General features: G+C 38.4%; 1 protein-coding gene across 4 annotated transcripts in view; it reads right to left on the reverse strand.

Annotated features, from left to right (window-relative positions):
* The window catches only part of LOC122809244 (interferon-inducible GTPase 5-like), a 171,132-nt gene that overhangs the window by 122,824 nt on the left and 23,171 nt on the right, over positions 1-25,137 (reverse strand). The gene's annotated exons all lie outside the window — the stretch shown is intronic.

The raw sequence follows: 25,137 nt of genomic DNA on the forward strand, positions 1-25,137 counted from the left end.
AAATGCATAAGCATGCACAGGACAACGTAACAACACTGTGATTGTCCCATGCAATGGCATACTTCTCTACTATGGTGTGTATACTGTCCTTCATGTACACTGCATTACTATGGGACATATACCTGTTTCACAGTATAGGATGCCGAAGAAAATCACAGTTGTAAACCAGTGGATTATCAATCAAACTTTCCTGCCACTTCATTCTGGGATGAATGCACACTTGTCTTTTCTCATGCTTGCACAATGTGTATTGACAAGACAGACACTTCCTAAATAGGACAGTGCACTGAAGAATAACAGTGATGGATTGTATGTGAGTAAGTTAAGAAACGTTGTAACACAGTTGCAAGTGTAATCATTGGAGAGTAGACATACATTAACCAACTGAATTAATTGAGTCAACTTCACTCTGAAATCAAGAAAACTTGTTCTCAAAATTTAATACAGACATACAAATGTTGTACAACATAAATAATTATTTCTTGTACTCTCTTTGTATTCTCTGCCAGGAGAGCAGCATGGCCAAGCTCAATTGTGCTACTGATGGCAAAATATTAATGCATGTGCAATCATATTTTGAGGTGCTGAACTTAGAATGGAAATTGGCAGTAGAATATGGTGCTCTTTGCTGACTTTCACACAAAGAAGTGTTTTATGCATGCAACCATATGTGAACCTATTAGAATACAGAACAAATATGTACTATGGTAATTCTTCATATTTCATGATTTACACATATGTCTAGACAGCTGCATTTCGTCATTCCTTATATGAATGCTACAGGTATATTATGAAACACATGAGGGACCAAACACTTTATTGATGGTAGAAACATGGCTTCTGGAAACATTTTGGAATCAAAGAGGTTTACTGAATGACATTGAAGTGGTGGAAAGAGGTGGACAGTTACTGACAGGAATACACAATGCAGACATAATAACACATTTGTGCATGTTTCATTTCTCCACATATTTCCGTTGTGTTACTGTTTGCTTTGTCAGCATAATTATTAATACAAGATCTGTACAAGACAGGTTTTACAATAGGGAGCAAGCACATTAATATAGCAAAAGGATAATGATGTGTTAAGGAAAGGTGTAGCCAATATTTGCAGCCACAAGAGTCATAAAAGACATTCCAAAATAATTTTTGAATACATCTAGATTCAAACCTTTTGAGCATTCTGAGAAAAAATATAATATCTGAGCATCATCTAAAGATACCACATAGGCAATCAGGTAGACCCTGTTTTTCACAAAATCGCACAAAGATGACACTGAAGTATAGACCATATTTATATAACATATATCATGGACAGAGGTAGGTTAAAAATTAAAAAAAAAGCTATCTGGGTGCACAAGAACAAGGATAAAAAATGCCTAATTGTGATAGATGTACTGGTGCCAGGATGGAAAAAAAGACATTGTAGAATCCTCAAGACACAGAAACATTCCTATAATAGGGCTAAGCCAAGCACAGGGGGAGGATGCCCCCCCCCACCCCAGTTGTAGAAGGAAGTGGCAGTCCACAAAAATCAGAAAAACTGATAGGCCAAAAAAGAGCCATACAGACGATATAGTGGACTATTGAGGATAAGAAAGAAATTATGCATTGTTACTATTATGCAAGAAACACAGTATTTCCAGACAGAAGATATGGAAAAGATTATGAGAGAGAGTAGAGGAAAGAAAAATACTTCCACAAAAAAAACTGTCAGAAGCTTCTAATGCAAATTTGTGCTCATTCATACAGCAGATCAAAAAAGCAATATATAGGCCAAAAAACATTTGTCCCATTTGACAAAAGAAGTGATTGAGAAGTGTGAAAATATAAAAAACAAAATCTAGAGACTTTTGAAAGGTATAAAAAGGAAATATGGACATGGGAAAGAAAGATAGATCTGATATGGTACAATATTTATGCAAAGGAGACTGCCAAATTAATCAACAAAAAAAGTCAGCACCAAAGATATTCAAAGAGGTATACTTGCAAAGGGATCCAGATATGGAAAAATTTCACAATAAAGAAGAAAATAAGATCACAAAGAGGTAACATAGATAAAAAAATTAGTAAAGCAGAAAAAAAATAGAAGCTGAAGTTATGGAATACTTGCAAAGTGAAGGATTTAGTGCAGAAAGTCTAACACAGGTTATTTCACAGCATGATAGAACAGTGAGCCCCCAAAGTAAGGTCAAACAGGAGGAGCAGAAAACATGTGAAGAAGAAATATGGACATGGGAAAGGAAATAGAATTAATATGGTGCAGTATTTATGCAAAGGAAAAAGCAAAACTGATCAATACAAAAGAGCAGAAGCACTGAAGAAAAATGCAGGCAAAGGCATCCAGACATGGAAAATTTTACAATACAAAAAATAAGAAAATAAACAGGAAAAGTGGAAAAGAGGATTAGCAAAGAAGAAGTTAAAGAAATAGAAACTGAGGTTATGGATTGCCTGCAAAATGAAGGATTTAGTGTAGATAATTTAACTCAGATAACACCACAGCAGGATAGAACAATGGACACCCAAATTAAAGAGAAACCAGTGGAGTGGGAAGCATATGATCAGTTGCCATATGAAGATAGTTTGGAGCCTTCTACAGGAAACCAGTACAAATGTTCAGTTGGAGTTGGATGGCAAGGGAAGGAACAGGGAACTGTGACAACTCTGATGCAGTCAATGTTGTGGATTGATAGGCCATTGAATTCCCATATGAAAGAGCAACAGATGACACAGGATGAAACTGAAGAGAACATGGCACAGGAAGTTGTTCTGGAACCTTTTATAGAATGCCTGCAGGAAATGGAGAATAAAGAATGTGCACTCAGTTTAGAAGAAAATTATCTAAGAGAAGAGCTGCTTGATTTAATAGAGAGGGACAGACGTATTAAGATCAATTAAATAAATAGACTACAGAATGTCAATAAAACCCAAAAAGTTAGAAGTTTGATAAAACAAATGAACATAGTAACTGTCCATAGAGCTTCGTGAGATATAACAGAAGTAAATAGGCTATATTACTGTGCAGCTAAATTAATAACATATAAAGTCTTACCACAAGATCACAGGGTAGTAAGGGAAAGGAAGGGGGGAAATCAGATATCATCATGGAAGTATCGAATAGAGAAAACTATAAAGCAATTAAGACAAGAAGTGTCATTGTTAGAAGAGAATAGAAGAGGGAACAGATCAACAAAAATACTCATAAAGATAGATGAGATAAAAGCAACATGCAGTATTATAACAGATCAGGATCTATCATGTACTATCACAAATAATACACTAAAAATATCAGCATAGGCAGAAAAACTTAGGAGATATGTAGATAAATATAAAAGAAAACTACAAAATAAGCAATTTATTGATAACCCAAAAAAGTTTTATAGAGAATTTGGAAACAAGGCAAAAGGAAATGAAACACCACCAAACAAAGAAAAAATACATACATTTTGGAGAAATATCTATGAAGGTCCTGTGGAAGACAATAAAGATATTAAATGGTTAGAAGAAGTAAAGAAAGAATTTTTTGTTGTTGTTGTGTCTTTCGGCTTTTCCCGGTTAGAGGTCGCCACAGCAGAACTCTGGTCTGCTAATGATTGGCAGTTGATTTTTACGTACTGAGTTGCCAGCCCTGACGCACAACCTTCAATGAAGGAACGCCCATTCACGCGTGTCTCTACACAGAAGATGCTCTAGCTGAGAGTCGAACCGGACAGCGTCTTACTGTGAGGAGACAATGCTACCGTAGCGCCACCACCACGGATAAAAGAAAGAATAAGAAGTTCAAATGTACAGGATATGAAAAGGGATGAAGTAACGGCCAGAGAGATTGAAACAAAGTTAAGAAAAACTCCTAATTGGAAAAGCCCAGGCCCAGGTGCAGTATGTAACTTCTGGCTGAAAGTATTAACATCTTTGCTTAAGATTTAGAGATGAATAAGAACTGTTTATATGCACACCAGGAACAGAAGCCAGCATGTTTAATAACAGAAACAATACTCCTACTTAAGAGTGAATCTGTAAGCTATCCTAAAAATTATAGACCAATAACTTGCCTTCCGATGATGTATAAATTAGACACTGGAAATGATGTCAACAGAGTTTACAGTCATTTAGAAGAAAACTCAATCATGGCAATAAAACAAAAGGGTAATAAAAGAAAGTCATATGGAACAAAGGATCATTTGGTGTTAAATAAAGTCATAATGGAGAACTGTAAAAAGGGAAAGAATCTAAGTATGGCATGGGTAGACTACAAAAAAAAAAAAAAACATGTGACAGTATCCCTCACTCATGGATAAAAGAGTTTTTAAAAATGTATAAGATACACTCTGCACTGATGAATTACATTACCATGATCATGAAATAGTGGCAAACCACTTTGCCATTAAGCCTTGATAAAAGACAAATTATTATTCCAGGGATAAAAGTTCAAAGGGGGATATTCCAGGGTGACTCTCTGTCACCGCAGAGCTTTTGTCTTGCCCTTAACCTATTAAGCTGTCTACTTACATTAGGTCATGTCTATAGTCTGGCTCCCAGAAAACAACAAAGTGCAAAAACTTCTCATCTTCTTTTTGTAGATGATTTAAATCTGTATAGTTCATCAGATGAGGAACTGAAACCACAACTGCAAGTGGTCAAAACTTTTTCAGATGATAAAAGAATGTCATTTGGCCTTGATATATGTGCAAAAGCAGGAAAGCTGCAGCACCAACAAAACATCAGTTTGGGACAGGAATGTGATAAAAAAGAACCTAAGCAAGAGGAAGTGCAAATATATTTGGGAATCAATGAAGGATCAACAATAAAACATGAACAAATGTGAATAAAACTTAGTAAGGAATATTTCAGAAGACTTAATTTAATACTGAAAACAGCATTGACATCTAGGAATGAAGTCTAAGCTATAAACCAATTTGCTTTTCCTGTCCTAACTTACAGTTTTGGAGTGACTGACTGGCCCCAAAAGGTGATAGGTTGGACAGGAAGTCAAGAAAGGATGCGTCATGCTCATTAATGATTTATAAAAATCAATGCATACCAAGACCATATAGTCCCCGTTCTGAAGAAGGTATGGGCCTCCGTGAAATTGATTACATGTATAGATCTGTAATAGTAGGACTGCATACACATTTGCTGACCTCTCAAGTTTCAAATGTAGTGAAAGTTTTGAAACATGAGGAAAATAAGTCTAAGATGGTTTCTCTGTTTAGTTTAACAAAAGTATATCGGCTTCAAGCAGGAATGAAAATCAAACCAGAAGTAGATAAAAATCAGGCAGCAACTGAATGTGCTAAAAAGCAAAAGAAAGAATATAAGGTAAAGGATCAGATGAGAAGGCAAGAGATGTGGAAAATGCATAAATATAGGTGCAAGTATAGAAAACACTTGGAACAACCTTATGTTGATCAAGATCAAATGCAGGAATGGGTAAGGAGAGCTGAATTTAAACCAAAAGATGAAAGGTTAATATTGGTGGCCTAAGACAGTGGACTACATACATGCTGGTTTACAAAATTCATTGAACATGTGTGAGAAATAGACAAATGTAGGTTTTGTAAAACAAAATTGGAAACAGTCACACATCTTGTTGCCGGCTGTGATATATTAATTGCAGAAGGACTGTATACTGGAAAGGCATAGTAATGTGGCAAGACTGTTGCCCTGGGGATTGTGCAAACATTATGATACTGAAGTAGCTGAAAAACACTGGAAACATGAGCCAGAAGGCATTATAGAAAATGATGAAGTTTACATCACATGGGATCACCCACGACTAACAGTTCAAAAAATAGATGTGAGAAAACCAGATATAGTAGCCCAAGAAAAAAGATAAAAGTAGCATTGATCACTGAAATCGCTACACCCAGTGACTACAGTGTCATACATACAGAGAGACACAAAGTCATAAAATACCAGTATTTGCAGGCAGGAACAAGGGCAATTTAGAAGAAGAACCCAGGCAGTTCCAATAGTAGTAGGACCAACAGGTATTATAAAAAAGAATATACAATTGTATTTAGATATGTTACTGATATATGTAAATCTGTATGAATAGCAGAACGAGTCATTACTGGGCACATTGCGGGTGCTGCAAAGAGCACTTCTGGCTGACATCAAAGACTGAAACAATACTAATTTCATGAACTTTAATCACACTTTGACATAGGAATGGGGTCCACTCCTGTTATGGTGTTAGAAACTCAAAAGACTTGGAGAAACTAAAAAGTGGGAAATCATACTTCATACTGATCCCATGTGTCAGCAGGCTTCAGAAAATGAGAATGTATGTATTAAACTTCATTACCCTCTTGACAATTATAAACTGTATTTTCAACTCTTCAGCTTCTTGAAAAGTAGATTAAGATGACTATGCATAGCTTAGCATGGCAGCACAAAGGCACCAGAGTAATGCAGCCAAAGGCAAAAACTCAACATTTTGCCATGAGCTGTGCAGTTGGCGCCCAGTGCCAGACATTATACAAATGTAGAGGTGGAAAAGTAATGACACAGAAGGGAAAAGATAAATAGTATGAAAGGGAGGCAGGGACCAAGTAGCTTATGACAGAAGCAGGATAATGGTAGCTCATAACAATATCTATCCAACAGCTACACACAGTTTACTAAAAACAGTCAGTAATACGTAGCTAATGCCTGGATTAGAACCACTGAAAGTAGTCAAAATGTCTGTCTATACATATGAGCATTATCTCATCATGCCGCAAAGGAATTACTGCTTTTCACCATTAAAATAACACAACTAAATAACAGTGACAACTTACTGAAGCAAAAGGGGTGAGCAGAGACAGATAGAGACAAAAGGAGACAGGAACAGCAACAACACATTGTGGGACATGTAGAATCATCTCTTGTTGTTGTGTCTTTCGGCTTATCCCGGTTAGGGGTCGCCACAGCGGAACTCCGGTCCGCTAATGTTTGGTAGTGGATTTTTACGTGCCAAGTTACCAGCCCTGACACACAAACTTCAGTGAAGGCACGCCCATTCACGCATGCCTCCACACAAAAGATGCTCTAGCTGAGAATCTAATGCGACAACGTCTTGCTGTGAGGCGACAACGCTACCGCAGCGCCACTACCGCGGGTACATGTAGAATCATCTCTATGGTGTGATATTCTTACTTATTACCTCATTATTAAACTGTCATGCTCTGTAAAGTTCTTCCTATAGGAAGAAGGAAGGGGTAGAAAAGGGCAATCAACATGACACATAAGCAGGATAAGGTTGGCTTACTACTTTTTCCTGTTGGGGATACATTGTTTTTGAAAATGATGTTTTGTTGCACTATTCAAATAGTATGTTAATGAAATTTTGTAAATGGACAGTAATACTGATGTTTGCAGTAAACTATATGATGGAAATATGAAAAGTAATGAAATAATAATTTGACCTACAGCTGTAATCGAACCCATGACAGCATGCAGAAGTATCAGTCTACAAAAAAAGGTACTTAACACAACACATATGAACTTGCAGTTCACTACATTCAGCAGCCTAAGAACTGTTACAGTAACTGTGTCACAGTACTGCCTTTAGTCTGACGTTACTCTGTATTTCCATAGCACAGTGGGGTCTATATTAGATCACCGAGCACTTAAAAAAGCAAATGGTGATTAATCGACCTTATGTAAGCGAAAGCTTACAATTTCGAACTGTCAGAACAGTGATTTTTTTCCTAGGGAAAAAAAATAGATTTTCCAACAACAACAAAAAAAACCATACATTAAACATTATATTAAGTGGGGGGACTTCACCCCCCACACCCCCCTACTTAAATATACCAACTCCGAGATCGCACTACAGTGCCGAAAATGGCAAAGTAACAAAGTGGCCAAGCGAATTACTTTCCCAGGGAAAGAATTCGCTTAAAAGCCACTTCGATATTTTGCCATTTCAGGCTTTTGAGTTCGACCAAGACGCATTCAAAAGAATGCGTCTTCGGTCTTCTAACAGGTAACCGCACAGTGGATTTAAGTACATTTGTGTGAAAGCAACCAATCTATTGTAGCTGAAATTAAAATCTTCAGCTTTTTCCATAGGAAGATAAACAACATTCACAGTCATGCAGCGCTGGTGCACTATGCCAAGCTCTGCAGAAATGCTAAAGACAAAACTTGAATGCTCTTCTGTGGGCCATTTCTGGCCACACATGTTGTGTGTGAATCTATTTTTTGACCAGGTTAAATGTGTGGAAATAGAAGTTGATAGGACAGTGGTGAAAAAATGGGAATAAGCAGAGTGTAGTACATGGAAAAGAATACAAGAATTTGCAGGAGGGTGGTGGGAGAGCACTATAACTATCCACTTCTTCTGAAGATAAATGTGGGCATGTACACAGAATTTCATGACTTTGGAGAGTCATCACACCAGCGATGGGTGACAACAACAGAATAATGTTGTACAGCCAATCATATCAAATAAAGTGTATAAAGAAGATACATAGGTGAGGTGGAGAGCTATGTATGAGGAGTACTTTTTGTGGGGCAGGTGCTCATTTTCTGCATTTTTCTATAGAGAGATGAATTTTGGGTAAGGGGCTTCAGAATGTCAGGGTCAGGTTGGTAATGTAGGTTAGGAAACAGGTGCAGACATACAGAGCATGCAAGACAGACAAGGATGGTGATAGATACAAAAGGTAGGGGACATTGGATGTGCACTCAAGTCCAGCTTGAGAACTGTGAGAATCTAGTCCTCACACTTAGAACTGTCAACACAGTCTCCTATCTCAGTGCTAGATGTGGCGTCATTTTTGTAATCTGATATAACGCTTTTTAAACCCTACTGATTTCGGCACTGAGTCTCCTCTCTGTTATATCTTCCACTCCATTATATCGTCAGTTCCTGCCAGATGACAAAATTGCCACCTCCACTTGTACTATGCCTGGAGGGTACCACTGCACCAGCAACCAGAGTAGAGCTACCTGATGCAAGTGAAGCAGGTAGGGCAGGGGTGGAGGCAACATTGACAGGTTGTGAATCCAAAGTGCTGGGTATCTGTGCTGTCATCTGTAAAGGTATGGCAGACTGAGCCACAGTGGTAGGCCTACCTCTGTCCTGTTGGTCATTTTGTTTTCAGAAGTAAGCAATGCAAACAGCAGAATCTTAAGAAATTATAAAATAAAAACAAACAAAAATTAGAGATAATTAGATCAAGGGCATGTCACATTATTTTATTTTTCAATATACTGTTTCTTCAGTACACAAACAAATATGTACACCTTTGCCACATCCAGATATGATGGGAAGGTAGTAATGTGTCATAAGATAAACAGATTTTACTGGATATAAGAAATAGCAGCTTTTATTTCGTTATGCCATATAGGATATATGCATTAACATGTAAAACTGCACTTACCATAATTTAATTGTTCCTGATATTCATTATTACTGTTAATATTTTAGAAATACTAAACTGTAGTAAAACCTAATAAGTGCTTCTAGGTATTGAACCCACACACAGTTAAGCATTCAAGCAGCAAGAACTATAGAAGAACGCATGATATCAAGGATAAGGTATGCCTACTCAAGATGCTAGGGAGTAAGGGATTATAATTACTTATCTGTCTCATTTGCACCTAAGGTATACTTACCCCATGCCTCTCTGAGGTGAGTTACTCTGTCCTGGTATGTCTCATGACTTGCTAATATTTCCTCTCCAGCTTTACAGTAGAAAAGGAATAGGCACATGTGTGTGTGTGTGTGTGTGTGTGTGTGTGTGTGTGTGTGTGTGTGTGTGTGTGTGTGTGTGTGTGTGTGTGTGTGTGCGTGTATGTGTGTGTGTGTGTGTGTGTGTATATATATATATATATATATATATATATATATATATATATATATATATATATATATATATATATATATATATATATGTGTGTGTGTGTGTGTATATATATATATATATATATATATATATATATATATATATATATATGTGTGTGTGTGTGTATGTGTAAGCATAATGAATAACTATGTTGCTGGCTAGATAATTAATGCCACATCACAGAGAGGTTATGGGTCAGTATACTTACACAACTGAGGGGTGTTTGCAGTCCTAAATTTGTCCTCCCACTGGCTTAGGAGGTCCTTCTTGGGCTTTTTCAGGTCATTGTAGCAGTGATGACATTGCTCCCTAGTGTGTGGAATGCCAGTTGCTCTGGAGACAGCTTTAGCCTAGCTATTCCAGTGCTCAGCCTTAACTGAGGCCTGGTATAATCCTCCCACAACAGCGAATGGATGAAGCATTTCACAAGGAGTGTCACAAAAAGCATGGACTCCTCAACATCCCGCCATTGTGGTCTAGTGTAATACCATTCTATCCATCACCAGGCATGTCTACAGAAGTCAGTGATCTTAATATATGTCTGAATTGACACCCAATTCACATCTCACATGTAACGGATTGAGTACAAGGACACAAGGCCTTGCCAACTGCATTTGTGCAATTGCAAGCATATGGATTCCCTGGCAGTCACATTGACAGTACTTACATCAAATAGCACTAAAGGTGTGTAACATGGCAGTGAGATTTGCCATGTGTGATGCTCAAATTATTGACACGTTGCAATACTCAACAATGAAATGATTAATGGAGTCTGCATGTCCTCCCTGTGGTCACGTGAGTTTCCTCCGGGTGCTCCGGTTTCCTCCCACATCCCAAAGACATGCTGTAGGTGGATTGGACACTAAATTGGCCCAGGTTGGGTGCCGGGCTGGCAACCTGACACCGTAAAACTGCACTGCCAATCATGAACGGACAGGTGATCCACAGTAGCGACCCCTAACCGGGAAAAGCCAAAAGAAGAAGACCATCTGGGAATCATGCCCATGGGATAAAGAATGCAAAAACTGAAACTTAGCTTATTAATTCTCATTGTCACAGGAGAACTTTCTTTTAAGCAATGTAATTAGAGATATACTAATTTCAGAACAAATGGAGATATACTTCAGAGAGCCCTGTATGTCTATGATTTTAAGTAGTCCTGGGAATGTATTCCAATGTAAAAGGTAGTATTTCTGTTTGTAAATATATTTCAGATGGATGGAGTTGCATGACTTGAGTAATACAGGTTGGGGTATGTTATATACATACTTCACAAGGCATACTGTCCTAAACACATAGTTAGGATATGTGATGAGCCATCATGATTATAACAAAACTACTGTGCCCATCATACATTACATAGCAAGTGCATTTTACATTAAATATCATCAACATCATGTTTAAAACTATATACGCATTAGTTTGAGGTTATATGTGAAACATTAATGACAATATGCAAAATAGAAAAGTTTAGTTATACAAGCATTACTGATACATTGCTCACAAGAAACATGTTTAGCATTCTCATTTGTCTTCAGTTTTACATTCCTAACCAAAATGTTGTGAGAAACTGGACTCTGACACCCTTTGTCAAATGATCTTTTAGCTGGATTTAAACTCTTAATCACTTACATGTTTTATCTAAGCTCACTGTACTTACACCTTGTGCCACAGAAATAGGTAAGGGATAGGTGGAATTTCTTCACTCAGTACTGTCCAGAGAACTGACAGAAGTGTAACTTTGCCAGGTGTGTTTATGTTACAGAAGGCAGCCCAAATTAAATGTTTCACTTTTTCCCTAGGCAGTGAAATGTGTTTCTACACCACTCAGCAGCAAGCAAATACAAAAGCAACAAAGTAAGGAATGATATGAAATTGCAATGAAAGTACAAAATAAATATGAATACTACTTTCATCAATGGCTTGCATCATCATAACTTGTGTTACACCTCATGACTGGTTCAGAGGGAGAGGCAACATTCACCTGTTCTTAAATACCTGTTCTCACACTTTAGAAACTATTTTTACATCATGCATAGCAAATGTTGTCATTAGCAAGAAGTATAGATGATTTTTCTAATACAACCCATATTCAGCATTTATCAAACACACTTAGGGTGTGTAATTCATCTTCTGACACCATTATCAAAACTATCTTTTTAACTAATGATTTTAACCCCATGGCAAATCTGTTTTTCCTCCAAAATCAATGTATTTACAGCTTGTGCCACAGACACAGGTAGATAACAGGTGTATCTTATACAGTCATTACTATTTTGAGTGCTGACAGCCACACAATGATGGCAGGCTTGTTTCTGATACTGCCCACAATCTAATAAAAGTTTTCAATTTTTCCTTCAGTAGTGAATCTTGCTTGTGTGCTGCCATGCAGCGCACAAATTCAGATTATAATTTTAAAAAGTACATATTGGGAATAATTGAAATATGTTCCCTAAACAGGATTCGAACATGGCATCATCTCTCTTATTTCTGTCAACTCATGTTATTTACATCTTGTGCCAAAGAGCTGGACATCTGTCAAGTGCATTCTCTGCAGTAACTACTATCCAGGGTGCTGATGGCCATACACCAAAAAAGCCAGGATTATTTAAATGACATTTTTCACTTTTTTCTTTAAACTGTGAAACTTGATTGCACACTGCCAAGTGGTACTCAAACGCAGAAGGCTATATTAAAAAAATATAAAAATTGTTTTGGTTAACAATTTAAAGGAACATGAAATGAATGAAAGAGTATATCTAGCACTGAGCAGAGCTACAAGTGCATGACACTTACACATACAACCTTGTCACATCTCCTTGCCACATCACTACTATTATTCATGTCTCATAATAAAAGGACTTTAGATAATGTCATGGGAATGGAAAGGAGGACAGGGAACAGCAGAAATGCTTTCATTTTTCACACAATACTCACAATTAATTGTGCCATCATTTTGAATGATATATCTATCTCTCAGGCTTACTCAGTATCAAAGATTACTTCCCACCTCAGTACATTCATACATCAAAATGAGTTTAAATGTTTATTATGATCTCCCTCAGTAAAATGATCTGTAAACAAGTTTCCAATCCCGCATCACCTGTACAGTTTCTCTAAGCTCATTTCATTTGCACCTTATGCTAGACAGATAGCTATGCAACAGTTTGAATTTCTTCACCCAGTACTGTTCAGAGTGCTGAGGAAAGTGCACCAGTGCCAGTCTCAGTTGTGCTACTAATGGCATTCCAAATTAGTCACTTTTTACCATTGAAAGTGAACTGCTGTTCATTGTTGCTAACAACTGCCAGTCAATGGAGCACAATGTAAAAATTGCGTGCAAAGGATAGAGGGAAAAAAGGAAACATTTTGAAACAAGTACTTTAAATGTACATTTCTGACATTTCCTCAACATTGCTATCTTGCAACTGTAACCTGTGTGTATTTTAACCATCAAACCAGGGTATTAAGAACAATCATTTCAAATTAATTCCCATATTTGCCAAAGACAAAGACCCATATTAGCAAGGAGAAAAGGTGTTTAGATGTACTCAAAATATGACGTATTAAGTTACATTGAAAGTGCAAAAGAAGCAAGTTATGAAAGTTGTCCTTTCTCATTTGCCAGTAAATGTCTGGATGATTTATGTACTGGCAACAGTTAGGATAACCATGTGCACACACAATATTAAATAAAGAGTACAAACTCTGGGGTCCATTCATCGAAGGTTCAATTCAGCAAACCTTTCTTTATCAAACCCTAACCATTGAATGTTCATTTCAGTGAACGTTCTCATCGAACAAAAATTTAAAAAGGGAACTAAGCACTTGGCTAGAACAACACCGGAACAGATACCGCCGTATGTAAAACCCACCAAAGTGGGGGGCTTTGCACCTCACAACCCCAATGTGGGGGGGATTGACCCCCCAACTACATATACCAACTCTGAGATTGCACTACAGTGGGGAAAAGGGCAAATTTGTGCTGCTGGCTAACTGCTTCATTTCCCTATGTAAATTTTTCACTGATATGAACGTTTGCTGAAATGAATGTGGAAGTAGCAGCGCAACTCCTGGCAGACATAATTTTGTGGTCGGGTGTGACAACACTGAACTGACTACTCTACCATGTATGACTCATACCTGTGCAAGATGCCAGGATGTAGTGCTAGCACAGTGCTTGATTGTGTTCATGTACACACACACACACACACACACACACACACACACACACACACACACACACACACACACACACACACACACACACACACACACACACACACACATTGAAAAAAAAAAAAACTTGCCCGTACCATCTCACCCACATGCCTTCTATCTAACCAGTACTATTGAGTGCTGTACATCTCTTGTTACTGGGCCTGATTGCTGTATACTTTAATAAATACATGTGTTTCTTACTCACACACACTCAAATCTTTGGTGCCAGCCATGCCCTCCCGCCACCCCCCCCCACAACCACCCTGTGCAAATGATGATGACTGCGCCTTGTCCTTTGCACGTCTCTGTGACTTAGTGCACAGTGGACAGCTAATGCTTACTCACAAGCTTGCATTTATCAAAAAGCATTGCAGAAGAAAAGATTTTGATTTCTTGTTCCTACTTATTTGTGAATGATTGTTTCTATAATTGTTGAAGATCATTGTACTTCAGTAAGTATTGTAAGCAAAGTAGTGAAAGCAGTAGGTAGTTCAGTCTTGCATATTGCTATAATTGTGCAAATGGTGGTATGATTAACCTGTTTCATGATTTCTAGACAGTGGTCACACGAAATGCTTGATGCACAGTATTGGATAGAATACATAGCTGCATATTGCAAACATCAGACATATAAGTTGTTACTGACACAGGTGGGATGTCCCATGTCATCTAATGGTTTGGATTCCTGGTTTTCACCCAGGCAGCTTGGGTTTGACTCCTGGTATGGAAATGAGCCACTTTTTAACATCAAAGATTTGTTGGTCTAAGGGTGTGATTCATGCTTCAAATACAAAACGTCTTGGGTTCAAATCTCACACAATCCTATTGTTGGGCCTTTTCTGATAAGACTCACAACCTGCAAAAAACTAAAAGCATTGTTTATGACTCCTGGCTGGGTAAAGAAAATAAATCTCATTTTTAGTCTGTGAGTTGCTTAAACTGATATAACTGCTTTCTGTTTTACCTGTTTCATTTTGTTTTCTGTTTTGAGAAATCTGCTTGGCCTGGTGTTTTTGCTCTAATTGGAAGATAGACACGTAAATTACACAGGCTACACATTTCACATTTTTTCCCATTGGCTAATTTGTTTCTTGAGTGATATTTAAATACACAGAGAATATTTGTGGCATTTTCTTTTCTAGTAAGACTCAAGGCCAGCAAAATTAAAAGCCCTGTTGGTGATTCCCTGCTGGGTAAGGAAAGTAAATGTATTTTATTGTCTGTGAGTTGCTTAAACTGACAGAGCTGTTTTCTGTTTTACCTGTTCCATTTTGTTCTCTGTTTTGAGAAATCTGCTTGGTCTGTATTTTTTGTTTTTTTTCTATGTGGCAGACAGACACTTAAGTTAACCAGGCTACACATTTCACATGTTTTTTTCCCATTGGTTTATTTGTTTCTTGAGTGATAAATACACAAAGAATATATGTGGTCTTCTCTTTTCTGATAAACCTCAAGGCCTGCAAAATCCACAAGCGATGTTGTTGACTATCAGCTGGTTATTTTTTCCACCCACCTTCCCATTCCTTGATCTGCTTTTTAAACTTTGTGATTTTTAAGCTGCCCATCCTTATTCTAAATTGAGCTTTATAAGTGCCTCTGTTTCTACACTGCTGCTTATATATTGAATTATTTACTTGCCTTTCATTGTGCTTATTTTGAAAAAAAAATGCATTTTGCCTCTCATTGTTTGTTCTACTGATTTACTTGCTCTGAATTAATTATCTAGCTAGCTGTTGGATAAAGTTGTACATTTTTACACACTAGCAAGCTCTTTTCTGTTAAATACCAAGAAGCCAGAGGATTTTCCATCTAGTGGCAGTGGGTGACTGCCTGATCTGTATAGGTTGAGTGAACACTAGAGATTCCTGCATATATTTGTTTTATTGGCTGTAGGGCTTATTAATTAATTTACCTTGTTTTGATTGCCTTTACAAATTCTACACAACTGAGTGGCTCTTGATGCATTTTTACAAAACAAAGTACTTTGTTGACTAATCACACTTTTATAAGCTGATTAAAGTATCCTGCTGTTATCTTGAATTACTTATTACCCACCTTTAAGTTTGTTTGTGGTAGGATTTCACTTCAGACACTCTTTTACTCTACTTTTACATTAGGAGGACTGGGATTACTTATCTAGTGGCAGCAGGTGTTTACCTGCTCTATCTGAGTTGGGATTCTCACAAAAGGGTTCTAAGTGTAGCCATTTTATTGACCACAAGGCTCAGTAGTCTATTTCTGTATTTCTAGTGCTGGTATAAATTTGGCACATTTGCATGGAGGTGCTCACTGTGTCAATGTGCCCTGTACACATGCAAACACCTGGAAACATTGGTTATTTTCATTATACTGTGAATGTTTACTGTGCTAGTTATTTATTTTTTTAACATCTTTAAAGTTTAAAGATGGACTTCAAACTGCTGTAAGGACCGCTGTTCTGCACTGAAATTTATTGTATCTATTGTGTCTTAGTATTAGGCATGTGTTTGTAATTTCTTAACCCTTAGACTCCAAACCTGTCATTTTACATTAACAGGGTCAACGTCTGAACTCTTGTGGCAGGAGAGGGCTGATTTCACCTATCTGAGCTGAGAATTGATAGTGGAAAATTAATTGTGTGCTTACCTGATTCCTTAGGCCATATTTAGTGTAAAACTTGCTTTTTCTGATCTTATATAAGCCTTGCATTTGTGTGAAGCTGCTCTTCGTGCAGCGACAGTTATTGGTGCCTTATATACATGCAATCAGCAGAAGTTGAAATTTCCCTATAAAAACTACCTCAGAACTTTATTTCAGTCCCACTTAACTCATGGGGCAATTACTTTGAATGGTGTGCAGCATTTACACATTTATTTACTACAGCACCCAGGACCATTGCTGCTCAGAGAGCATCTGGTGTGGGTGCTTGGCAGCATCGTTGGTTAGGTTAGCTGCAGATTGCACCAAGTAAGTGCTCTTCCCTTGTCTGGTTGCAAACACACTGCACTCCTATCCCTTGCAAGTACACATTAGGACCTGCAACCATGAATGGGCACTTTCCTGCTATCTCTGCATCTGGCTTGGTGGACATGAACATCCTGAGGTAATGTAACAATTGCCTTACGTACACTGACAACCACTTAATTCTTGAACAGACAAATGCAGTATGTGAGAAAGATTACACACTGACACTGGAGACTAGACTCTCACAATCAGACACAAAACCAACTATTAGGTTGTCAGTGATACACAACACTCACTGCACCCACAAAGGACTGCACACATAGATCCACATATGTGAAGGTGCTCACATGTCCTTAGAAACTCTGCATGCACACAAACAGGACAATTCCCATCGAAACACAAAAGCCACATCTCACTGTGTCTCAATTACAAAGCCCATAAGGTGAAGCTCTCCACAACCCAATATTCTGGCAATAGGAGACTCCATTATGAGACACTTATCCAGCCTCTTACCAGGCTGGATAAGGAGAAAGCTACAGTTAGTTGCCTGTCAGGGGCCAGGACATCACAGGAAAAAGGTGAACCAGTGGTAAAGTGGAGAATACAGACCAAACAGCTTCAAGCAAAAAGACAAGTAAAGCTCCACCCCATCAATGTAATTTAATAGAACGACAATGTTTTCAGATACAACATATCCTTCTTCAGTGTCTTACTCTCAGAATGTGTATCATAGGCAGGTATGAGCCTAGCAATGAGTAGCAGTCTACCATCTCCAAGGTTGACGCCACAATACTGGCAGAAAATGATTGACTTTAACAATTAGATTAGTTGCTGGTGTCATTTCAAAGGGCTCCAATACTTGTCAGCCCGGGAGGCCATGGTTGACAGATGTTGCAGTTTTGCTACACTGCTTTGCCATCCCTAGCAAAGCAGCATGGTCTGTCAACCACACTGCTTTGTCAGGGATGCCCTTCAGCTGTCATCTCTAGGCTTTCAGATATTGGCCAGAACATATAGTGCCTTTTTTAGGCATTGCCTAACAGACAAACCTTCCAGCATAACAAAGGCATCTCAGGACAAGCTAAAGGTGTTACTGCTTAGTGCTAGGAGCCTCAACAAAAAACTGCACTCCATGGAAGCTCTCCTCACCCTGGAAATTCCTGATGTCTGTGCAGTTACTGAAACATGGCTCAAAGCCATGGAAAGCACTCCAGCAGTTGATGGCTATAATGCCTTTCATATGCTCTGACCATCTATTGAACAAGAAAAAGTAGAAGGTGGAGGTGTATCTATCTACTTAAAGGATAAGCAAACTTCAAAGCTGGTCAAACAGTATGAAGTACTTAAGCTAGTCCTTGTCCAACTAACCACAGGGAAAATCCATTACCATATTCTTGCTAGTTATAGGTCCCCTACTATGAACCAGAAAATCTGTACATCATGCATGAAGTTACTAGAATCACTCACCATCCAGCACAATACCATACTCACAGGTGATTTTAACTACTCCTCCCATTAAATGGGAGGCATACACAACCATTAACATACAGGCCCAAAGGTTTCTTGACTTTGTAAATTTCAAATACCTTGGAATAGCTAGTCTGCACTCCCAGTAGGGGAACAAATACCCTAGATCAGGTACTCACAAGTGTGATGTCCTCACTGGTAAGATCAGATTACAAAGTGGTCTCCCTTGAAATAAATATAAAACTAGACCCCCCCACCTAACCCCAAAAAACTTTAAGAACTTCTCTAAGGTGATTTACTCGGATGACATAGCTATTTTCTGAGCTCTACCAAATCCAGAAAACACAGAAATCTATGCAGAGGTGTACACAAAAGCCCTATATGACCATATCAACAACTGCCTAGAAACAACAGTTCCAGTATGAAATAAATCCAGGTCAGACCGCAAAAACAAGCTACCCTGGTAGACCCCTGGTATTAATAGGTTGTACAAAAAAAAAAAGCAAATTCTGTCAAGAAGTAAGAGGGAATGTGCACAACAGAGCATAAATTCCCTCATTATTCTAAACAAGTGAATCAGGGAACTAGCCATGTCTCTGACAACAGATTGTTTGGTAAAAATAGCCTCCAAAGCTATGAATTGCCATAAGACATTTTTCAGGTATGTCCACAATCTTAAAGGCAACACCCAACAATGTGCGGAATTAATTGCAGATGGCATCACCTATACTTAGTCAGAAGATATTGCAAATCTGTTGGCTGAAAAATTCAACTTAAATTTCACCCGTGGTTCTCCCCCAAGAAACACCTTCCCTCACTTTGCTGTCAATTATCGCTAAGTAGCAGGTTGCCACTGCACTCTCTAAAGCTAAAAAAACATGGCTTCAATGGGGCCTGATGATATACTATGTTGCCTCTTAAACAGCTTAAGTCACAACTTTACAGACCCATAGGATCTCTATTTAAACACAGCCTCTGGACTGGCTTTGTCCCATAGAGTGTGATGATACTAACAATCCTCTTTTGACCTAAAGGAGGACCATCTACTGACCCGGGAAATTATGGACTCATAACTTTGACTAGCCATGTAAAGAATAATCATGGACCTGATACAAAAATGACATAGGAAACCTCTGAACACTGAACCAGGCCCAGTTTAGTTTTGTCAAGGGCAGGTACTGAATCTGTCGCATTCCTTTGACAAAGTCACTAAGGCAATGGATGAGAGTAAAGCATTACATACCGCCTTCCTCAGGCTGGCCAAGGCATTTGACACAATTCCTCACTCAGATATTATAAATAAACTCAGAAAACTGGGCAAAAATTCCCACATCACCAGATGGAATGTCAACTGATTCACTGACAGGTCACATGGATAAACTGGGTAAATCCAGATCCAGCAAGAGGCCAGTTACTAGTGGTGTGCCACAGGGCTCAGTGCTGGGACTACTCCTGTTCAGAATATACTTCTCTGAAGTCAAGGCTAATGTCAAAGCCTCTTGGGGCAATCTTTAAATCCAAAATGATGTAGATATCCTTCAAGAATGTCTAGATCAGACAAATGATTAGTGCCAGAACTATGGCCTAAAACTAAATGTGAAAAATTCATTATCATATCCTTTGGGAAATCTAATACCCCTGCAAATGACAACACCAACAGCACAGCCCTAAGAGTAGACTTAGAGGGGGGAAGTCTAGGTGGACAGAGAGATAATAGCCTGAACTTTGACTGCTATGTGTACACAGTGGCCCAACTTAAAAACAAAGGTATGGTATCCAGATCCAACAAAATTAAAGTCCTGCTGTACTCAGCCCTCATTGAACCAAATATCGAGTACAATGTGCCATTTGACATGTGCTTGACTAGGCACTTACCTCAGTTGGAGGGACCTCAGAGGCTCTTCACAAAGAAAATACAGGGTGTAAACAACATGCCCTATGTGGATAGACTAAAAGCCCTGACTATTAAGGCGTTACATATGCCTGACTTACAAGGTACTCACAAATATGTTCTTAGATGTTTACTAGGATAACAATCACAAGGGCCTTTTTAAGCCTAGCCATGCATCCTAAATCGCAGACAAGTTCTGGTACCCTTGATGAGTTTAAGCAGGTGCTTGGGGGGATGAAACATTTACATGTAGGGGTCTAGGAAGCGAACCATTTACAGGTTGCTTGTGTCCATTACAGACATAGGTGCCAAACCAGGGATGAATTTCCAGTTCCCCATCAATTGGCCAAGTTACACTTGAATTGGGTTAGGGAGGAACTCTGCTTCACATGGATGGAGAGCCTGTTCAGAAACAGGGTAACCTTTGGGATATATACCTGTCTCTCTAGTAGTTCCTATTTATATCACAGGCAAGGGTTAAGTCTTTAGAATGGCTAATTCTGGTGCTGTTTGTTTTGTGGACATGCAGGAGATCCATCAGAGTGGGGTCTGACAATGCCCTGTATGCCAGGCATAGATTTCCCCTCAAAAGCCTGTATGTGTGTGATGGCTGCAATGTGCATACTACTGACAGCCTTATTGACATTAAGAGTAAGTTTATGTGAGAGCTTTGCCTCCAGTGACATTGTGTAAATACATCTCTTACATGCCATATCAGTTTATTTGAGAATTAATTGGTTTTCAGTAAAGATGAGATAATCTCTGCTTTGTCTCATGATGACCATATTCACCAAGCTGGTAATGGAGATAATGGGAAAGTTCATATCCATAGCAACAGGCCCTTTTTATTGATTAGACAGTTGGAGTGAGAATATAAATTAATGTCAGGAGTATCTGATGTGCAACTTTGAGAGCAGTGCATGTCACTGCAGGTTAGTTGTCCTGTGTGCAACTGTGTATTGGGGAAGTTTCAATGGTGCTTTTACAGGACAAATGTCAACTTAAAGTGTCTCCATCTATACAGGGCACTGTCAAATAGTTGAGAGTAAATTAACAGGTAGACCGTGATGATTTATGGATGAGGTATTTAGGCAGATATTCTGAAGTTAGAAGCAAATCAAGCACTACTTACTGAAAAGAAAGAATTAGCTTGTCAAGAATGATGAAAAGAGTGGAGTCGTCTGAATGGCTACTGCCTGGCTACTACTAGTGCTGGTCTCATCACAACTTCATGCTGCTGGGATACAGTGCTCCTTTGCTTCTTCTCTCACCAGAAGCAAAACAGTAACACCAATGCCAGGATAGCAAGCAGGTCACAGCCTGTTTGGTGATCCATAGTCTTGTCTCAGATGATACAAGGGTCTATAGGCTTGGTGTGGCCTTTTCCTGGTAGATGCCTTGAATAGCAACCAGACCAATCAGGAAGGTCAAACATAGACACTCACTGCCCAACCAGAAACAATCAGGAATCAATGCACCTGCTCCTTCTCTCACCAGGAGCAAAATATAAGCACAAATTCCAAGCTGGCATTTATGAAGCAATCAGTAGGCTTTCCAGTGATCAGCAGTCTCTAGGAAATGCCCCTTTGAACCTTCTCTCACCAGAAGCAAAACAGAAACACTAATCCCAAGATGACTACTGAGAGGCAGAATGTGGGCTCTTCAGTAACTGGGGGTCTTGGAGTAGATGTTGCAAATTTTAAAGGTAAGATGGAAAAAATGGATTAATATAATAAGAGCTGCAGTGTGCACTAAGCAGTTAGATATGAAAGAGGGAGTTACTTAAGCTTTAACTGTCTAAGTGGAGAGCCACTAACTTTAAAAGAGCAAGATAGATTGGAAGGGGCTGGGTACTTTGTATTCTGGTTCTATGGAATACAGTGGGATGGCTAATAGATTTAAATAGTAAAATGGGAATGATTTGATAATGCTGTACTTACAACAGCAAATAGGAGAGGAAAGGATATATGTGGTCCAATTAACATAAGGTGCAGGCAACTAGAAATACAGTTAATTTTGAAATCAGAACACTACTAGGATGGGAGGGTGGTGAAAAACTTAATTTCTGTGTGACTCACAAGAGACACAGCTGCATACCTCTCAACCTGGAAACCTCAAAAATCTGGACAAGGGCCATGAAAAATAGGTACAAATCTGTACGCTGATTAACATAAAATTTACATACATAATTACGTAACCCCACCCACTCAGATGAGATTGTGGGATACCAACTTTCAAACAAAACTGAACAGACAACCAAAATATGGCACCAGAGTCCACCTGCAGCCATTCCAATGTCCCATTACCTGGATATTTTGTCCCATTTACCATAAACACTAATGTGCATATTGCTTTACTTCTACAATGATTTTGATATTATTTTTACATTTTATAGCATAATGCAAACACTAAGACATTAGACATCTGCTAAACAAAGCAATACTGTGTCACAACAAATCACAATGAAAACAGACTAAGCATTAAAACATTATCTGCCGTTGGAATGTATATTCATGGAAACAGCATTGAAACTCATGCCACATCCAAAAAAAATGCATCTGGCCAGTGGTGGATAAATATTACCTTTGGGCTGTTTTCAAAATTCAAATCAAAGGCCCCTTGCACACACAGAAACATCCTACCTAATGCAATTCAAGTGCAACTTGAACAATTGCATGGGAAACCAGAAATTCATTCCTTGTTTGGCACCTATGTCTCGAATGGACACAGGTCACCTGTAAATGGTTCATCTCCAAAACCCTGCTTAGACTTATCAAGGGTATCAGAACTTGTCAGAGATTTGGGATGCATGGCTAGGCTTAAAAAGGCCCTTGTGGTCATTAGCCTAGTAAACACCTATGAATGAACCTATGAAGGAAATTATAATTTGCATTTACAGAAGCTTTGAGAAAAATGCAAGTGACTACATTGCCCTTGCTAGGATAGTAGTCTAATAACGTAAAGGTCAGATATGAATAGTAATTGTCAAACTTGCAAGTGTTGCAATTGATTTCTCTTCTTATCATCTGTATAAGCTATAGGCCAACAGTGGAGAGAGTGAAAGGAATCAGGCACTGAACACATTGCGAGGTTACTTGAAATTTAAAGTTGTAGCAAGGTTCTATAATATAATATACAAAGCCTTAATCAAATATTCAGAAACACCCTGTATCTTAAGAACTCCCTGTTTGGTCAGTGAGTTACAGATTTAGGATACCAGCTTTAGAATGTGATTTTTGGGGACTGGCATCATTTCTTGGTCCTAATTATTTTTCCAGTGCTAACTTACCTGTCAACTGGATAACTATATCCTTCTTATACTGTATGGGTGGAGTGGTAGCCGCAGACTGCAGATTTGCTTGAGTGTGCTCAGCAAGCAGAATGCAATTGCTGAAGAGCACTTGTGTCCTGGTGGGACACTAGAAATATAATAGAAAAACAGGTGGGCCTGATCGTCTCTGTCATTTAAACCCTCTACTTCCCCTGTACTGATCCAGATTCACTCGTATCAAAGCAGTGGTAGCCAATGCCTTTCCACTATATGAAGTAAAGACCTGCTGTAAGCATTTCCTCCAAACCTAATACCAAGAAGGCTTCTGAAAGTGGAAATAGAAATAGCAAATGTAAGTCTAAAAGCTCCTCACTCTCCAAGACAGCCATGGTTCACACTTCTAACACAGATGTGAATGGCTCAGTTGACCCTGCATCTATCAACAAGATGTTAGCATAACAATAAAGCAAAGTTATGGATCCATACCATGAGTCACTCAACCTAAGGGAATGAAGGACTTCAGGTTGATACCATACAGCTATCTTCTTCTTTCATTGTTGTTAAATGTTTTTAAGTAAGCCAAAAGCATGCTACCAATAAACCAAACCTCTATATATGGACCATATTTTCTTACTGACTTGAAAAGAAAGCAAAGGATCTAGCTTCTACTTCAGCAACTCAGGAAATGCCATATTATACTGCATTATATACTGTTTACTTGGTCAACTCATCCATTAATTTGTCTGCAATTTCTGTTTATATACCTTTGTATCCACCTACAGTTTTGTGACTTACTGTGAAAAAGAACTACAGTCCAAGAAAAGCCACACATGGTCGGCAAGTGCAAAGGCCAAGATTATCCATAGCAAAAATACAAAACGGCCAGCACAAAAGGAGGAATCTAACCTTTATTAGAACACAAGGCAGACTGGTTTTGGACCAAAAGACTTTTATCAATGTAAAAAACAAATCTATATAGTGGAACACCCCTTATATATAAAATCCTCAATTGTTCCCCCAGTGAGAACAAAGAGACAATTAGGTAGTTCCAATACAAAGAACACACCTGCAGAAAAGTGTACACTCAACACAACTGCATCAAAGTGAAGCACAAAACAAATATACATATACATATTTAATAAAATATGGAATGTTAACCTGAAAAATGAGTGAAAAAAGGATTACAGTGAAAAAGTTCACGAAAAACATCCTTTATTTGTGGCCACCAAGATATTCCATAGCACGGATACTTTTGAAAAATTAACCCTACTTTCTTAATATGAGACTTCAAGCAAGTGACTGAAAAATAATCACAGGGTAAATAAAAATGACCAGATGACTTGTATATAAGAATGCATGTTTTGGGTGTGTTTATTATTTTATTCAGAGAGGGAGAGAAGCCTAACATCCTGGTATATAACTGCAAAATTCCAGGCTTCACCTCCAGTAGTAACATTCTCTACATACAAGGACCAAACAAAAAAATACTGATTCAGAACAAT

The sequence above is a fragment of the Protopterus annectens genome, chromosome 8.part0 (genome assembly GCF_019279795.1).
Source record: "Protopterus annectens isolate FY-2018-M chromosome 8.part0, PAN1.0, whole genome shotgun sequence".
Classification (NCBI taxonomy): Eukaryota; Metazoa; Chordata; order Ceratodontiformes; family Protopteridae; genus Protopterus; species Protopterus annectens.